Below are 18,985 nucleotides of genomic sequence, written 5' to 3' on the forward strand. Positions count from 1 at the left end.
AAGAGTGAACTAGACTTGACCCTAACTTCAGACAAGGAACTGTACCCCAGGAAATTTACATGGCATAGATTTTAATCCTTATTATTTTGATTTAGTCAATTAAATAGAGAGCCCAGGAAATTTAAACAAGGATATTTATATCAATAACTTTAGCTTACACACTTCAGCCCAGGCGCTATGGCATAGACCTTCATTTTTGGAACCTAGGTCATTAAAACCTGGAAATATAGCCCAGGTACTTTTAACCAGGAATGTCTAGACTCTTAAGCCTAGAAATATCAGTTGAGGAAGGTTAAATCTGGAACTTTGGCCTAGACAAATAAGCTTAGGAACATTAGGCCAGGATTTTTATACCAGGAACCAATGCATGGATTTTATCCATTGGAACTTTGACTTAGTCATATTTTAAATCCTGGAAATACGTCCCAGGAACTTTATACTAGGAACTTTTGACCAGGAAGGTCTAGAGAGTTAGATACAGGACATTTTGCCTAAGAAGCTCAAGTTAGGAACTTCAGCTCCAGTCTAAATACTTACATTTTAGAATTTTGTTGTTTCCAGCAAAGATTTCTGTCTAAAATTGTCAGATATTTTTAGCAATAATTTCAATATATCATCTAATAAGCTCTGTCTAGATTTAAGAAATTCAGAGGTGCTTGAGACAGAACAAGGGCATTCCCGTGTAAAAAAGCTCATTATGTGGACCAATCGAGAAAGGTTCTCAGATTACATAAAGGAAATGAAATCACGGTGTTCCTCAGCCATCACTCAACACACCAAAAAGCTAAAAATAGAGCCACATGCAGTATCTTTCTGCATGAGCAGGTACAGAAGATGAGAGGCTAATGTGTACTGAGGTCAGTGTTACAGTAATACAGTGGTTACTGAGCACTCTTAACCTGATTAAAGACGAGAGAGAGAGAGAGAGAGAGAGAGAGAGAGAGAGATTGTGCTGTCAGCTAGTTTCCTCCATTATCTTTATCACTAAGCATTACTTTTCACAATCCATCAGAAAACTATTTTCCCTCTTGCAATACATGAATGTTTTACTACATTTTCAACAGCAGGACCAAAATGCATAGCAGTTACTCACACTGACCTATATTCACCCATCCTGAATTAAGCCCTATACTTCAGTATACTTCCATTTTGGTAACTCACCCTCATTCGCTGACTTTGCACTGAACCTTAGACTGAACCCTTGGAACACAAACCTATCAACTAAAAACAAGGCAATCAAAATAAGCACTTAAACCCAGATTCTCTAACATACAAAATCAAACCTAGGACTATATTCAAGGTGCTCAAATCAAGGAACTGGAGGTATTCAGATACACTGAGCTAAGGCACTCAATCCCGGGGTCTCAAACCACACACAGCCAAAGTTATCAACTCCACAAAAAAAGCAGGAAGATAATTCCTGGAATCCCAAACCCAGGATCTCAAACCCAGGAAATCCAGGAAATCAAACTCTAAAATTTAGAACACTACACAGGATCTCAAATCCTGAAACTCAGTCCCAGGTACTCAAACCTGAAACTCAATTTCTGAAACTCAAAGCCAGGGCTTTAAACCCAAAAACAAACAATGGATTTGAAATCCAGAATCCAGAATGTCAAACCCAGGAACTCAAGCCCGAACACATGATCAAACATGGGAATTTAATCTTAGGCATTCAAGCCAAGGAGTCCGAGAAGTCAAACCCAGGCATACAAACCCAGAATCTCATGAGCAACTCAAAGAAACCCAGAAACTCCAATTCAAGACCTCAAATACAGGACCTGAAACTTTACATCCTGAATTTTAGCCAGGGAATTTGAGACCAGGAACATTAGCCCAGAAAACAATCTCAGGAACTTTAGACCAATAACTTTAGCCTTGACATTTAAACACAAAAACTGTAGCTGAGGAACTTTAGACCCAGAACTGCAGCCAAGATATATAAGCTCAGGAACCTAAGGCCAATAAGTTCAGCCCTAGGCACTTAAGCCTAAAAGCAGTGGCCTAGGAATGTTTAGTCCTGAAATTTCAACAAAGACATGTAAGCCCAGAAACCTTAGATCATAGACCAGTAACTTCAGCCTTGATACTAAATTCCAGAACCTTTTAGACCACAATATTTAGACCACAAGCTTGAGACCAGAAATTTCTGCTTAGACACACTTAAGTCCCTGACCTTCAGCCTAAGAACTTTAGCCCAGGAACTTAGACATGGAACATTAGCCTGAGAACCAGAAATTATAGACTATTCATTTCAGTCTAGACATCTAAGCCACTGATCCGAAGCCGAGGAACATTAGACCAGGAACTTTGTGGCCTACATAGTGAATATGCTGTGTGGTTTGGGACATGTCCACACTGACATATATAGTGAATAGGGAGAGTACCAACCCCACCCTTTAACCATTTATAACTTCACATCGCAGCAGGCAGCAGATGCATTTCTGTAATATCTTCTCAATACTTTTGATTTCTTCAGGCATGGAAATCGTCTGCGTTTATAAAATATTCCACTCGCCCCCCTCGTTCTTTCTCTCCCTCTTATTCTCTCTCTCCATTTCCAAAACATTGATCGCTATTCTGATGAAATTCCTCTCCCTCAGCACAATGTGACGTTCGTCTCAGCACGAAATGAGATTTATTGAGAATTTGTCTCATGTCACACCCTGCTGGAGCACACACACACACACACACACACACAGGGATCCATCACTGATACGGCGTGCAGGTGTGGCTGAGTGTGTGATTTAGCGAGCAGCTCTGTGGAATCGTCTCGTCAGCTAAACTCATTTTCATCTTAGCTGTTTATGAAGGCGTCTGATATTAAACTGAAGTCACATGACCATAAAACTCAATTTCTTCTTTAGCCTGACAATTTCAGCCCCAAATGTCACTCTGTCTTAAATGTCCAGCTCAGGGTTTCATTAGACTCGCCTTTTAAAAAAGCTGAACAACATTTCTTTTTTTTTTTAATGAATTAAAAAAAAAAGATTTTTCAATCATAGGAAAAAATAATAAAAGTTGTGATCATGACAAATAAACTCTAGAATTATTTATATTATGATTTTATTATATCTATTTCTATTGCAGCTGTTAAACCTTAATGTTTGAGTATTTTTATTATTAATTTTTTTAGTGATTTTTACATTTTGGTCAAGATAATTAAAATTTTAGAATTGATATTTTACAGAACAAATTCATCTCTGTTCATTTGTTTAATTTTCTTTCTTTCTTTCTTTCTTTCTTTCTTTCTTTCTTTCTTTCTTTCTTTCTTTCTTTCTTTCTTTCTTTCTGTTATGAATATAAATATTCAGCATTTACTATAGGTGATGCTAAGCTAAATACTTTTTAGCATTTCTAAAAGTATCCCTCCTTCCATTTATCTTTTCTTACCAGTTATCCTACACAGGGTCCCTGGAGTCTATCCCAGGGGACTCAAGACACAAGGCAGGGGACAGCATGGAAAGGATGCCAGTACATCACAGGGCACAATGACACACACACACACACACACACACACACGCTCTCTCTCTCTCACACACATACACACACACACAAAATGGACAATTTAGAGATGTCAGTCAGACATATGACCGGAGAACCCTGAGGAAACACAGGGGAACACAGGAGCACAGGGAGAAAATGCAGCGGAGTCAGGAATCGAACCCGAACCCTGGTGTGAGGTGTAAATACGCCCTTCATGTTCTAAATCAATATAAAAACAACATTTGGAATTTATATTATTATTAATAATACATTAAAGCAGTATGTACACTTTTGATTTATTTATTCATTTATTTTTGTTTATATGAGAGTGTGTGTATGTGTGGTGTGTGTGTGTGTGTGTGTGTATGTGTTTGACCTTTATTTATGCAGGGGTTTGTGTAAAGGCTGAAGCTCAGACGTGTGAGCGCTGAACTCCAGCAGCGAGTCATTAACATTCAGCTGGACTCGGCAAAATCAATGGCGTCCCATCACCCAGTGCTCCGACACCAAAATCATAAATCACACGTTACACACGCTCCGAAACGTGAGCGGTTACCCAGGGTGCACTTTACTCACTGTACTCTGAACACCGGGCCAGGAAAGTCATCACTATTCATCACATATTATAGACTTATTATACTCAAGAGCTTCCCAGACAGGACCAGTGTTCACTCTCATCTGCCACTTTGTAGATAGATAGATAGATAGATAGATAGATAGATAGATAGATAGATAGATAGATAGATAGATAGATAGAGAACTATTTACACACTGTAAGATAGATAGATAGATAGATAGATAGATAGATAGATAGATAGATAGATAGATAGATAGATAGATAGATAGATAGATAGATAGATAGAGAACTATTTACACACTGTAAGATAGATAGATAGATAGATAGATAGATAGATAGATAGATAGATAGATAGATAGATAGATAGATAGATAGACAGACAGACAGACAGATAGATAGATAGATAGATAGATAGATAGATAGATAGATAGATAGATAGATAGATAGATAGATAGATAGATAGATAGATAGATAGAGAACTATTTACACACTCTGTAAGATAGACTAGGAACTACTGATACCCTTCAAAAGATAGCTGGATGAAGAAAATGTTTTTGCAATGTATATATTTTAATGTGGCTCAGTATTTTATGTAGACATCTGTATGTGAGTGAGTTAGCTGCTCAGACCCAGCTGCAGCTTTTTTCTCTTCTGCTCGCTGTTAAAGTAGTTAACGAGCCGAATCTGTAATCTTACTTTAATGACAACTGAGCGTGTAGATTGCCCACAAGAGTCAAGAGTCATTTATTGCCATTTGTATTGCCAGAGTTCTCCAGGAGCCTGTGTGTGTGTGTGTGTGTGTGTAATTGGACAGAAATGAAAGATCTAACACAACACAGGTCTGAAATGGTGGATCAGATCTGAAACATTAAAGTATTTTATTTTGTAAAATAAAAGAGTATGATGACATTATGACATAATTCTACATACTGAGCTGTGAGTGAGTCCATGATTTCATTACTCCCTCTTCCTCCCTCTCTCTCTCTCTCTCTCTCTCTCTCTCTGTCCCTCTCCAGGTGGGTGTGAGTTTGCATCATGTTGTGAGCACTAATGAACAGTCCTGTCACTATGTCACCCTTATGAACTCATTATCTGGTCTCAGGCTCCACCAACTCCAGAGGAAGCACACGGGTGAGACAGACAGACAGGCAGAGAGAGAGAGAGAGAGAGAAAGAGAGAGAGAGAGAGAGAGAGAGAGAGAGAGAGAGAGAGAGATCGCTCACAGTGAGATGTTGCAGATGGACATGTTTTTGTCTTTTTTGCTTTTTCAGACTTCTGGATAAACTGCAGCTCTGCACTTAAACTGCAGTAACACAAATATCAAAACTTAAGAGACATGTTTTTATTCACTTTCTGAAAAACTTTAAAGGAGAAATATTATGTTTTTTTATTTATGTATTTATATATTATTTATATATTATGTTTTTTTTATTTATGTTTTATTTTAAAATGTAAAAATATTTTTAAATATAAATTTTTATATAGTAAAAAAAATGTTTAAATAATTTTTAGTTAGCCTAATGTGCATAAATATGTCTCATTTTTCAAAGCCCATTCAGGGGATGTCACTGTGTGATAAGTGACACATATGGATTTAGTGCACCATGCTAAACCAGTAGCCATAGGCTTCCATTCCTTAGCATCATTAGCTTTGTATCCCCAGAATCAGACTCAATTAACAAGATTAACAAGATCATGGAACAAAAACCAGGAAAAGACCAGGAAAGGGGAAGTGGAAAAAACAGACAGATGGCGGGGAATTCTGGGAAGCCAATCGAGCCGCATCATCTTGAGAGTGAACGTAATTTGAAATCTTTACATCAGGAATGATTTATGCTGCACAGCATCTCGAGACACTAACAGCAGGAGTGCAGGCTGTTGGAAAGCTTTAAATCCGTAATTAACTGTGAGGTGGGATAACACTGTGCGTAATAACACGCTCTGTCAGGAAAAACGACCTGTCCGAGTGTCTCAGTCCCAGAGGACTACTTAAACCCAGTGTGTGCGCTCTCTTCCGCCGCATCACAGCCATTTATAATGCATGAGAGCAGGAAGATGTCACCTTTACGAAGCTGGAGCGAATGCTGCAATGCTAACGAAGGACTTGGAGTAGAAACAAATACAACTATCGCTCTACGCTGAACAGAAAAGGTTAAAGGAAAACATGGATTAGGAAGAAGGATGTAGGTGACTCTGGGATGTAGGTGATGTCCTAGATAAAGACTACATGCAAGAACGCTGCTTTATTTACATCACGGTCCTGCATGTGAATAACAATCATCACTTCATTAGCATTCATGGAAAAACACATCCATATCCATGCTGGGATTAGAAATGGGTGTGTCAGAATGACTGACAGTACTGTTTCCCGGGTAACACAAACAACTCATAGACAGCTGGTGCTGAGAAAGTGTGCTGGGATTGAGGGAATTGAGTGATAGCCTGCTATTAGCATATAAGTGTGAAGTGTTAGCATCATGGACCTTTAGATAGATAGATAGATAGATAGATAGATAGATAGATAGATAGATAGATAGATAGATAGATAGATAGATAGATAGATAGATAGATTGTCCAAAACAATTGGCACCCTTCTATGGATAGATAGTCCAAAAGTATTGGCACTCTTCTATTGACAGACAGACAGACAGACAGACAGACAGACAGACAGATAGATAGATAGATAGATAGATAGATAGATAGATAGATAGATAGATAGATAGATAGATAGATAGATTGTCCAAAACAATTGGCACCCTTCTTTAGATAGAAGGATAGTCCAAAAGTATTGGCACTCTACTATTGACAGACAGACAGACAGATAGATAGATAGATAGATAGATAGATAGATAGATAGATAGATAGATAGATAGATAGATAGATAGATAGATAGATAGATAGATTGTCCACCCTTTTATAGACAGACAGACAGACAGACAGACAGACAGACAGATGGATGGATAGATAGATAGATAGATAGATAGATAGATAGATAGATAGATAGATAGATAGATAGATAGATAGATAGATAGATAGATCGTCCAAAACAATTGGCACCCTTCTATAGATAGAAAGATAGTCCAAAAGTATTGGCACGCTTCTACTGACAGACAGATAGATAGATAGATAGATAGATAGATAGATAGATAGATAGATAGATAGATAGATAGATAGATAGATAGATAGATAGATAGATAGATAGATAGATAGATAGATAGATAGACTCCAGACCTATACACACATCCACACAGCTCCAGCATCTTTCAATCCATCCATCTCTCCTAAAGCATGTGTAAAAAGCTTCTCCTACCTCGTCAGATGGAGTGCGGGTCTCGAGGGAACCATCTGAGCTCCTGCAAACACAAACGCACAAAAAATCAAACATGAAGGTTTTTGCAAATTGGGCCAGGTTCTCTCCTCACACTAGCATTCTCCTTCACCTCTTCTCCTCTTCTCCATTTCCTATCATGCACTGGTTTTCTTTTCCCTCATTTCTTCCACTCGATGTTTAGTTTGCCATCTGCTCAGCGTAAATGTACATGCTCTGCACTCTCTCGCATCTAACTGCCTTCTCCAAGCTGACAGAGACAGAATTACCGTGTCTGCTGAAAGCAGGGGAAATAACATACTACAAAATATTTTGCTTTTATGATGATAAGCTTTTCAACTAGCTAGCATTCTTGTTTGTTAGCGAAGAATAACCTTTTATTACATCTACAACGTTGCATTTGTGATTTACTTAAAAAAAGGTCTACTTTATTTACAGGACACATATATTCTACACACAAGAACTGAAGACTTTTAATTTACTAAACTTTATTCTAGTAGCTAGCTTACAAGCTAGCAGTTCGGATATTCCAAATTAGAAAACAATGTACCAATGTACAACAATAAATAAAAACAATAAATATATTGTTAAATGTTTCATTTAATTTAATTCTATTTAAAAATAAAATATTCTTAATAATTTTTCTTAATAAAAATATAAATAAATATAGGCGGCATGGTGGCTTAGTGGTTAGCATGTTAGCCTCACACCTCCAGCGTCCTGGGTTTGAGTTTTGCTCAGTTTCCTCAGGGTGCCTCCCTGTGACCCGAGGATAGATCGGATAAGCAGTACAGACAATGAAGTGAGTAAATAAATATAAATAATTCAACTAAAATTAATGCATTAATAATTCTTAAATTAACCCAAAAAAAAACATTATTATTGGGGGGAAAAAATGATAAAACTGAAATAACAATCATTAAAACAAATAAAATTGTACTTTTACAAAGCAATTAGTTTTTCTTAACAGTGCTTAAGCTGCGATTTTTTTTTTCTTTCTTTCTTTTCATTTATTGTTTTTAATGATTTTTTTAATCATGCTTATAAATCTAAATTTATTGAACTAGCAAGAAATGAAATTAATAAAATGTTAAAGTTGGACGCTATGCTGTTGGCTGGTACAAAGAAAGATTTTCAACACTGTTACATTTTTGGACTCTAAAGGCTGAACTTTCTTTAGATTCTTGAAACTAAGCATGTCAATTGTTGTTGATTTTCCAGGCCACGCAGGGCTGTGGGGAGACTGGAGTCTATCCCAGGGAACTCGGGGCACACCCTGGACCAGTTAGAGATGCCATATGCCAGTCAGCGTTTCGGGGGAGAAAACTGGAGAACCCAGAAGAAACCCCTGAGGGTGGCGGTGGCAATCAAACCCATGACTCTAGAAAGTTATGCTAATAAAACAGAGCTGATGCAGAAAATAGTCTAAAAATGGGCAGGAAGTAAAACAAAAAAGTGAGAGTGTAATTTGTGCTTTGCACCTTTACAGTATGTAGGGCAGTGTTTATGAGCTCCCTGCAGACGGCACAATGTAGCGATTGATTTAGCCGCAGGCTAATCCCGTACACCGTTAGCGCTACGTTACAGATGAGCCGGGAATGGAACGGTCCGGATAATGCACCGTAATGGAGAATAAAACCCAATTAAAGGGCAAAGAGTCTCACGGACTGCAGTAAAGACCGAGCGAGAGTGGATCCAGGGAACGTGTAATGGTGCATGGCGGATGTCTGTATATGGATGATTTCTTGCTCATTACTAATAACATTCTGAAGAGTTTAAAATGAGACAAAACACGATAAAATCTATGAATGGAAAAATATTAGATGAGGAAATATAACCAAAGATGAAATACAACTAAGCAGGAAATACACTAAAATAAAAAAAATAATAAAATCCAAAAACAGAATATAAAATTATTTTTAATATTTTTTAAATCAATAAAACAAAATACTAAAATTATAATGTGTTTATAGGTGATTAATAAGATTTTAAAATTTTAACTAAGACATGGCCAATGAAACTTCATTTCCCATCAGCCCCATTAGATCACATGACCCTGTCATATATCACACAGACCTGTTTTGTGTTTTTCAAAATATAAAAAAGAAAAAATATAACCAAGAAAAAAAAACGCGCTTGTGTATATATATATATATATATATATATATATTTTTTTTTTTTTTTTTTTTTTTTTCAATTTTTCAGTTTCAATTTTATATAATTATTTTGTTTCAGTTTTATTTTATTTGTATTTTATTTAGAAATTTCTCATAAACAGATTTTACAAAACACTCCAATAAACAGCCAAAAAATCAATCCCACATATTTCTAATTCACTGTACATCATATTATTGTCATAATCAAGTTCGATTTTACACTGAAACTTTTTGAAAATTCAAAAAAACGTTGAAATGATCTGTTTATAAATCTTACAAGTGCCCTGTACCTGCAACTTCAAGAGTGCTTAAGAGTTATAGGGGAAAAAAACACCCTTCGTTATTTAAATCTTTACTGTTTTTAGTTCCAGACTCTATCCTACATTAATTAAAGCACTAATATAAGCTATATGTGAGCGTTTATACATCTGAATAACATGTGCTATAGAGCCAACAGATATGAAGGAAATTCACGATGTTATTCCACAGGAAATTCTGTATTATATTTTAGATTCATTTATAGTGACATGATGGATGAAGTGTGTGAGGTACAGCAGCAATAGTGCTGAGGTTTTAAACATCTCAGGAGCATCACTGGGGTGAGAAACAATCGTCTAACAGCCAATTAGAAACTAATGAAGGTTAGAGGATGAATAAAAAAAAACTAACATAAAAAGTCTTTAAAAGAAAACCCCAATTACAAGGTATACAGATGTGTTTTGAAAATGTACACAGATGTTTTTACCCCTCAGTTAAAAAAAAAATAAATAAAAAATAAATCCAGAATTTTTGAAAATATCCATCATCTGGAAAGGACAGTAAGAGGATGAAAATTGCTACCATAAATGCCTTAAGAATAACCTTAAGACTTTTAAGATTATAGAAGGAGAAATGTTCAGGAAAAAACACCATCATGGCTAAACACGCCTGTCAAATGAAAAAGTGGAGAGCGTAAAATCAGCAGTCAGGACGTGGAAAATCACAAACAAACGCAAAATACTTGCAGCGAGTATACTCAGGTTCACGCTGTGACATTTTTTCCAAAACACTTGTTTTTAATGTCTGCATGGAAACTGTGAAAACAATTTTTTTCAGAATTTCTCCATTGAGGAGATATTATGTTTTCCTTTCGTCCTTTTTCAAAAAAAGATCCTAAATGTTTGTATAGCTGTGGGCGTGGCCTAACTGAACAACTTCCATCATTCAACATGGTGAGAAAAATCAATTGTCTATTCAGTTGTGATCTCTGATGTTGGATGGGGCGCTAATACTTTCTGAAGCCCCTGACATGAGTCGGAATGTCTGAAAGTATGATGTTTCTAGATGTAAACTACAGGAAGTGTATGGGTGAGTTGTGAAGAATCTCAAACCAGCTCACTGCTTGTGGCCTACAAATCTCCCACTGGACATGCATTAAAATTCACAAACCCACAGAACTGCATGTCAGCACTTTATTTCTCTTTTTTCCCCCCAGTTTATCTTCTCTGGGAAAGCTGCCAACCTGAAATAACCTCAAATAACCACTGCAAAGTACACCTCATCCTCCTGTGATGCTCCCTGGTGCTCCCTTTAGCTTACTTTCTCCTTAATAACACTTGCATAAAGGATAATAAAGCATATGCCATAATGTCTGGTCATTACAGGTCTCAGGTCAGCAGTTTCGCTGGCAACGACGCTTCAGAATGACATAATGACTTGGACTGTTATCAGCAGGGGCACCATCACCTTTTAGTCACTAACTCTAGGAAGGAACAAAAAGAGTCTGTGCATCGAGATCCATTAGCAGATATACTGTAAAAAAACATGTAACCCTAACTTCAGAAATATTGGCACCCTTTATAACACCATGCAAAACTGGTTATTCAAAGAATTGGTTGAATCAATGATCAATATACAGATAAAAAAAATACAATATGATAGAAAGAAATAAAATAAAAATTGTACACTGCAAAAAATCAGCAACTTAAGAATAATTTTTGGATAAATGGCAGAATTTCCAAAATTGACGTAAAGTATCTAAATTTAACAAAAAGTCAAAAAGTAAATATAAGTATAACTATTTATAAAATTTATTTGTAGGAACATAGACAATATTGATAGCTAAAAGCTGCAGGTTTTATTGAAGTGGAAATTCCAGAATTAATTTAAATTCATTTAATCAATGAAATACATTTTTTTGTGTGTTATTGTGGAATGATTTAAAGCAGCATGATCCTGACGCTCATGTTAAAGAATGTTATTTTTAATTCCTGTAAGCTTCATCACCACAAAAATCAATTTTAAAAAAAAGGAAATATTATTTCTATGTTGTATTTCTATCGATTTAGAGCACAATATCAGTTCATCACTTCTTAACAATATCCCTTTCCCTTTCTCCTCTTCTCTTTTACTCATTACCCAACCCAGTTAGGTGTAGTAGCTCAAAAAAAAAAAAAGGACAGCTTTTGCCGGTGTAGTGCATTTATCCATCTCCGGAGATAAAATCACAGTGATTAAATCATGCTCTTCACAATGCCTTCACACCCTCAGGTAAACTTTTCACTGACATCCTGTCAGCGTTTCTGATTAGCATCATTCGTGGATTTAGCATCCCGGAGCGATGGAAAGATTTCCGCAAATAACATGTTGACCTTTCCTTTCTTTGCTCGACATGGTCAGAAAGCTGTGAGAACTCCGCAAGGACGAGTTCTCCTGGTAGTGTCTTTATGGAGGGGGAAAAAATTACATCACACATCGCATCATAGCTAAAAAATAAAAGAAACCAGCAGCTGATTCACATGCATGAGAGGTCAAATCCCTTTGTAGGAAAAATGGAGAAACATTTTTTTCCCCCTCTGGAGCATAATCAGGGCTTGATCCACTAACAAGCATGCCAGAATTCTCACGGCCAAATCCACAATCTGGTGTCGCTTTTGAAAACCCATCAGGCTTTGATGTGAAGTTGAGAGAAGTTCATGCCATCATTATGTTCCTCCATGCTGAGTGAGCCCTGCAGCTATTCTCAGCCAACATCGACTTCTTACAGGACAGAGAAGAGACGAGACGAGCCGAGGAGAGAAAAAAAAAAGTGTAGTAGTGAATCTAAAGTCAAAATATAAAGTGCACGATCAAACCACTTTCTAAAACCAGGTATAAATAAATACGAATCACACTGCAATCAAAACACAAATTGAAATTTGAAATTTCTGCAGCTCCTTAGTGAATACCATGCTATCTTTAAAAAATAAGGTGTATTCAGATATGCTAGGTCAAGGTGGTCGAGACTTTTTATTAGTCTACTAGCCAAAAAAATGAATCAGCCTTGACATACAGTATGTGCACTAGCATGAGGACAGTCTATAAAAAACGTCAATAAAACCATCAATTGAGTGCTATGGTGAATAATTTTAAATCCAGCAACCATGCAGTTATTAAAGCTAGCTAGCTAGTTTGTTATATCATGCTAACAGTCGATTCTTATTTCTCTCCTTGAGTTAGCAACCGTTTAGCACAGCTGAATGTCTCAAAACACAGGACGGGCCTACGCCTGACTGCATCCGTCCATTCCTCCACCAATCAGAGCAGACGTCCCCTGTGACCTGGCTACCGATTAGCGCCGCCATGTGCAACGTGTCATGTGCAGTAAAATGGTGCTGAGCCGAAGGGCAGATCCCTGCTCAATGCACTTTCCAGGATGCCTTATGGGAGCTATGTACAAAATCTTTTAATTATATATATATATATACAGACTTGCAGAAAATTGAACCTATACAAGTAGAATTATTGGTACCCTTAATCAAAATAAGTGACATTAATACAAAAATAAAATAATATTTTAAGCATAAAGTTGCAGTATAATGTTGTTTATGCACCATTTTTTTTCTTTTGTTGTGTTCAGTTTTTTCTTTTTTTAATTAATTAATTAATTTATTTATTTATTTATTACAAAATGTTTCTATTAAACACCCAATTAATTCAATTAGAGATTTTAAATTTAAAAACCTCTACCTTCTTATTATGGTGTCAAAATAGTTAGTTATTTTCAACTGCTTGCCTATTTTTTTTTTTTTTTATGTTCATATTTACTGACTAACGGCCATCTGTCTCTGTGTTAGAATATTATTTTGTTTAATGGATATTAACATGTGTTCAACATTCCATTTATTCCCCCAAGGAAACAAGATTACGATGATTATTCCACAGAAATCCTACAAACATTTAACAGCTCGCACTAGAGATTAAATATATAAAGTGTATATTCATGGATTTGTTTATTTCATTTCTTTTATTTATGGATTTTTTTTATGTTAATTATATTGGCATAATGTCTGCATAGTATTGGGGTCATATCAAAGTTAATATTAAAGACACATCAGTGTTATAAAGGTTAATAACAGAGTTATAGCAGTGTAATAACTTTATATCAAGAATAATCATTACGTCAGAGTAATATCAAAGTAATATCAGGGTTATTCAGCCTAATGTTGGCGTGATAATGATTACTTCAGAGTAATACTGGAGTTGTATCAGGGTTATATCAGAGTATTGTCAGAAGAACAATAGGGTCATATTAGTATATCAGAGTAAGAACAATTATATCAGAGTAATATCAGAATAGTAGTGGAGTTAAATTAGAGTAATATCAGCATAGTGTTAGGATTATATCAGAGTAATATCATCATATAGGGTCATAAGACATCATAGGGTTATAATATTAGAGTCAATTTTCATTTAAAAAGCTATTTAGGTTGTCAACAAAGAAACAGAAGGGTAAAACATTCGATGATAACAGAGATATATATCAGTAATACAAGAGTAATAACACGGTAATATTGGCGTAAAACTGGTGAAAAACAGGGTAATTTTGGTGTAACACTGGAGTAATAAAAGGGTTATGTCAGAGTAATAAATGAGTAATAACAGGGTTATGTCAGAGTAATAACAAGGATAACTTATATTACTTACTAATATTACTTATATATTATATAAGTAATATTAAGGGTTATAGCAGCGAATTTCAGAGTAATATCAGAAGCTTGTCTGCCACGCTGAACTTCAGCCAGTTGGAGAATTTCTTTTTGAAGTAAGCTGCCCCTCAGAGAACCCTGAAGTACAACTCCGAGTTCTGAGAAACATCGTGTTAATGTAGCTTAGCGTTTGGTGAGAAATTCCCACACGACTCTCTACAGGGTTTTATTCCTCTACTGCGAGCTGACGAGCGAGAGACTGAACAAACCGCTGCCTGAGCTCAGGTGTGCATTTAAATCTAATATCAGGTACTGGGACAATTTCATCTGAGAACTGCTGACTGCTGGGAAAGAGAGAGGGAGAGAGGGAAAATTGACTGAAAGCTGGATAGGGCACGAAACCACAGAATGAGAGAGAGAGAAAGAGAGAGAGAGAGAGAGAGAGAGAGAAAGAAAAAGAAAGAAAGAAAGAAAGAAAGAAAGAAAGAAAGAAAGAAAGAAAGAAAGAAAGAAAGAAAGAAAGAAAGCAGGCATGGATGGATGGATGGATGGATGGATGGATGGATGGATGGATGGATGAATGAATGAATGAATGAATGAATGAATGAATGAAATAAAGGTAAAGAAAAAAACAAAACAGTAATGTAAATAGACAAAAACTATGGAAAAAAGGAAGACAAAATAATGTAGAATAGAAATTAGGAAAAGAATAAATAATAATAAGGAAATAAATAAAAACAAAGAAAAAAGAAGAAAAAGAAAACAATGAAGGAAAAGAAAGAAAGAAAGAAAGAAAGAGGGCCATCCTGACTGAATTAAGTAACCTGGAGCTCAGTTATGATGTCACTTCTGCTCTGTAGCATTAGGACATTAGCATTAGCATTTTAGCACACAGGCGTCTCACTAGCATGTAGCAGTTTATTTCCCACTGGACACCAGTGGCACGCGTCAGGAAGCTCCACCTCTTTCACTCGGACTCCATTAACTGCTCTGTTACTTCTAGAACAACTGCAAGACAGCAGGGCTCTGAGGGAAAAAAAAGTGACAATTAAGGTCACATGACTCTGACACTAAAGGTCAATTCCGCATATCGTTAACCTTTTCATTAGCATTTCCACTGCTAGCACTTTAGCATCCGGGTGGAAAGTCCTACAGCGCTGTGTGAAACGCCCGGACACGGCCGCATGGGATTATGGGAAATAAATGAATCATGGAAATAAAAAATGGAAAAGTCTCTGTTCCCTGTCTCCATGGCAACACAGAGAGTTCCAGAAGCCCACAGTATTAAAAGTGTTGACAATAACAACACTGTTTCACAGGATTCCAAAGATTCTCTCCTTCAAAACAGCCATGCTAATCATGCTAATCCACCTTCCTGTGAGCGTAGTGCTATGCTACAACAATCGCCAGTGACTGCTTCCAATTAGTAACAACTTTTTTTTTTGGACTTTTAAGGCAACAGGACAAAGCTGAAAAGTAAAAAAAAAAAAAGGTTGCTAATTGGAAGAAAAAAAAGTTTATTTTGTTTTTAAAGGCGCTTGATAGCTTTAGCGCTCCACTGATGCATCTAAGCTAAGCTAATCGACTCCTATAGTGTGTCTATTAAAAAAAAGCACAAGAATTAATTTCTCAGTGAAGTTTTAGAGAAAGATAAATGCCAACATTTCCCTCAAACACACTTCAACACACCAAATCAATTCTCCATGAAGAGCTACGATGCTAACATACTAAATGAAAACAGAGAGCCCTAATGCATCATGGGTAATAAGCAGAAACACACATGCATACAGTAGCGGGCTCGTCTGAGGCGTAATTCAAACTAATGTCCCACTGCCTGGCATTGTTACCACGGCAACAGAGCTACTAAATCATCATTAAGAAGAAAAAACAGAAAACTAGCCTAGCATGAAAACTCAGACTCCAGCGCAGCTCAGAGGCTCATCCGGTTGGGGTGGAAGTTTAAGGACAGAGGCGGTAAAAAAAGATTTATTATATTAATTCAAAGCTAAATGGATGTTTTTCAGAAAACAATGACTAAAGGAACAAAAGAAAAGAAGAAATTAAAGAAGAGATTTCAATTTGTGTCTGATTTATGTGACAAAGTGAAAAAAAAGAAGTCATCTGATTCTAGAAAGCAAGCAAGCAAGCAAGAAAGAAAGAAAGAAAGAAAGAAAGAAAGAAAGAAAGAAAGAAAGAAAGAAAGAAACATGAATTAATAGAGATTTGTCTTTGTTTGTTTTCAATCAGAGCAAATAAACAAACACAAAAACAAACAAACAAATAAAAAAAATAATGTTTTTTTTTAGTTTTGTAAAGAAGAAGAAAAAGAGTATCTGATGAGTAAGCGTTTACTATTCTCAAAAAGAGAAAGAAAAGAAAACTATTGCCACCCTATGATAGATAGATAGATAGATAGATAGATAGATAGATAGATAGATAGATAGAAAGAAAGAAAGAAAGAAAGAAAGAAAGAAAGAAAGAAAGAAAGAAAGAAAGAAAGAAAGAAATTGAATTTGTCTATAAAGGTTTTTTCTTCTTTTTTTTAGTATCAAAGCAATAAAATAATATTATAGTATATATTAATTTTTATTAAAAAATAATAAATAAGTGAATAAATAAACAAATAAATAAATAAAATTAAGGAGGGGATGAGAGGAGGAAGAGTGTAATAGTGAAATACAGAAAAAAAACATACATGGTAAAAAAATTCTGACCATCTGATTTTGAAAGAAAGCAATAGAAATAATAATAATAATAATAATAATAATAATAATAATAATAATAACCTACTTGTGCACAGTGAAATTGTCAAGAGCATGGAAAAAAAATCAGTGTTGACTTATTCATTCATCTTTTCAAACAAATAGAGATGAAATCTGTTCTTAAGTTACTGAGACAAACGGCATCGTGAGACTCTAATGAATTAGTCACACTATTTTCGAAGATGCTAATCTGGGAGCCATTAGCGTCCCCATCTCGTTAGCTTCGTTAGCCTTACGGCTCTGAGATTAGCGTCGCGTCCGGAGTGCGTTCGCAGCAGCGTGAGTCGATGCGTACGTTTCATTGGCGTCTCTGTTTATTCTTTCTAAAGGGCGATGGCGGTCATGAACTCGGTATTGACACGAGCTCGGCGGGAAAGCGGCGCTGAGTGAACGCCGCTAGTCACAAAGTTGATCCGAGCTCGTCAGAATGATGCACTTCGGCAAAAAAATCTCCTCACACGCTGTGTTTAAAATGTCCTTTTTTTTTCAAATCGTTTAAAGGTCAGCGCTGGACTGCAGGGAATTCAGCATGTGTGTGTGTGTGTGGGGGGGGGGGGGGGTGTTCAATATGATGCCTTTTAGGGAAGTCACTTCAAAGTTTAAGAGGAAAAACACACACACAGACGTGGCCGTGTGATAATTACGGCTGAATGAGATGCATGAGGACGACTCCATTCCAGCACTGATGAGCTTGCGTGATTAGAGCGGCACCCCGTCGATTCTCTCCACTCGCCTTTAATTGCTGTGGCGGCCATCTTGATTAGCATCTCCACAGGAGCTGCTTACGTCTCCTCCTGTTGTGTTCCAAAAGAGCGTGTGACTGATGCAACCACCATCTGATCCGAATCCGTCTCTCGGCACATTAAACATCCCGACAGACGTAGCTTGCGACTGCTCATGCTTTTTTTTTATTTTAGCCAAACAGCTATTAACATAAACGTCTCTCTGTACACTGCAACTAGCATCAGTTTAACCTTTAAATACCTCCAAATATCTGCAGAATAACGACGTAGAACGACGTAACATTGGTTAGCTTAGCGGTGGTTTTTTTTTTTCACTTTTAGAATTTTTATTAGACTTTCAAAATGTCAGTTTCTTTTATTAAAACCAGGTTTCTTTAATACTCTAAAATATTATTTACAAAAAAAAAAAAAATAAAAATAAATAAATAAATAAAATAAAAAATCTCTAACTCTAAGCTTTAATAATCTTGAAAAAGGGGGGGGGAATATAATTTCACAAATATTAAAGTTGTAAAAATTGTTCTTTTTTTAAAATAATAAGAAACTAGAATTCTCAAACTCAAATATTCTTTGAAAAGAAAGGAAACAGTAAAAAAATGTGAAGAAAAAGTATTTACAAAATGATGATCTCCAAACCCTAATTTCATATTATTCATAAAAATACAATTTAAAAAAAAATATTTATTAGACAACAATTCTAAAAGTTTAATCTAAAGTTTAAAAATAATAAAGAAAAAAACAACAATATTAAAAAAGTATTATAACTGATCTAACTAATGAAATAAACAAATTTCATAAATTAAAAACAAAAATAAATTAAAAATAATAACTCATAAATAATTACATTACTATTATTATTATTATTATTATAGAATATAATTTATGTTAATTATAAATAATTAAATCATAAAAATGATATTTTTAAAATAATAATTAGAAATTATTATTTACTGCTGGATAATTTATGAAACATAAAATTCTATAAAA

The 18,985-nt window shown here is 35.6% G+C and overlaps 1 protein-coding gene across 1 annotated transcript in view; it reads right to left on the reverse strand.

Annotated features, from left to right (window-relative positions):
• lrfn1 (leucine rich repeat and fibronectin type III domain containing 1) overlaps positions 1 to 18,985 on the reverse strand; it is a 126,470-nt gene that overhangs the window by 46,685 nt on the left and 60,800 nt on the right. Inside the window, exon 3 of the mRNA XM_058412903.1 lies at positions 7,374 to 7,416. The gene's annotated coding sequence lies outside the window, so the exon portion shown is untranslated. The remainder of the gene's footprint in view (positions 1 to 7,373; positions 7,417 to 18,985) is intronic.

Source organism: Hemibagrus wyckioides, linkage group LG17 (genome assembly GCF_019097595.1).
Source record: "Hemibagrus wyckioides isolate EC202008001 linkage group LG17, SWU_Hwy_1.0, whole genome shotgun sequence".
Lineage (NCBI taxonomy): Eukaryota > Metazoa > Chordata > Actinopteri > Siluriformes > Bagridae > Hemibagrus > Hemibagrus wyckioides.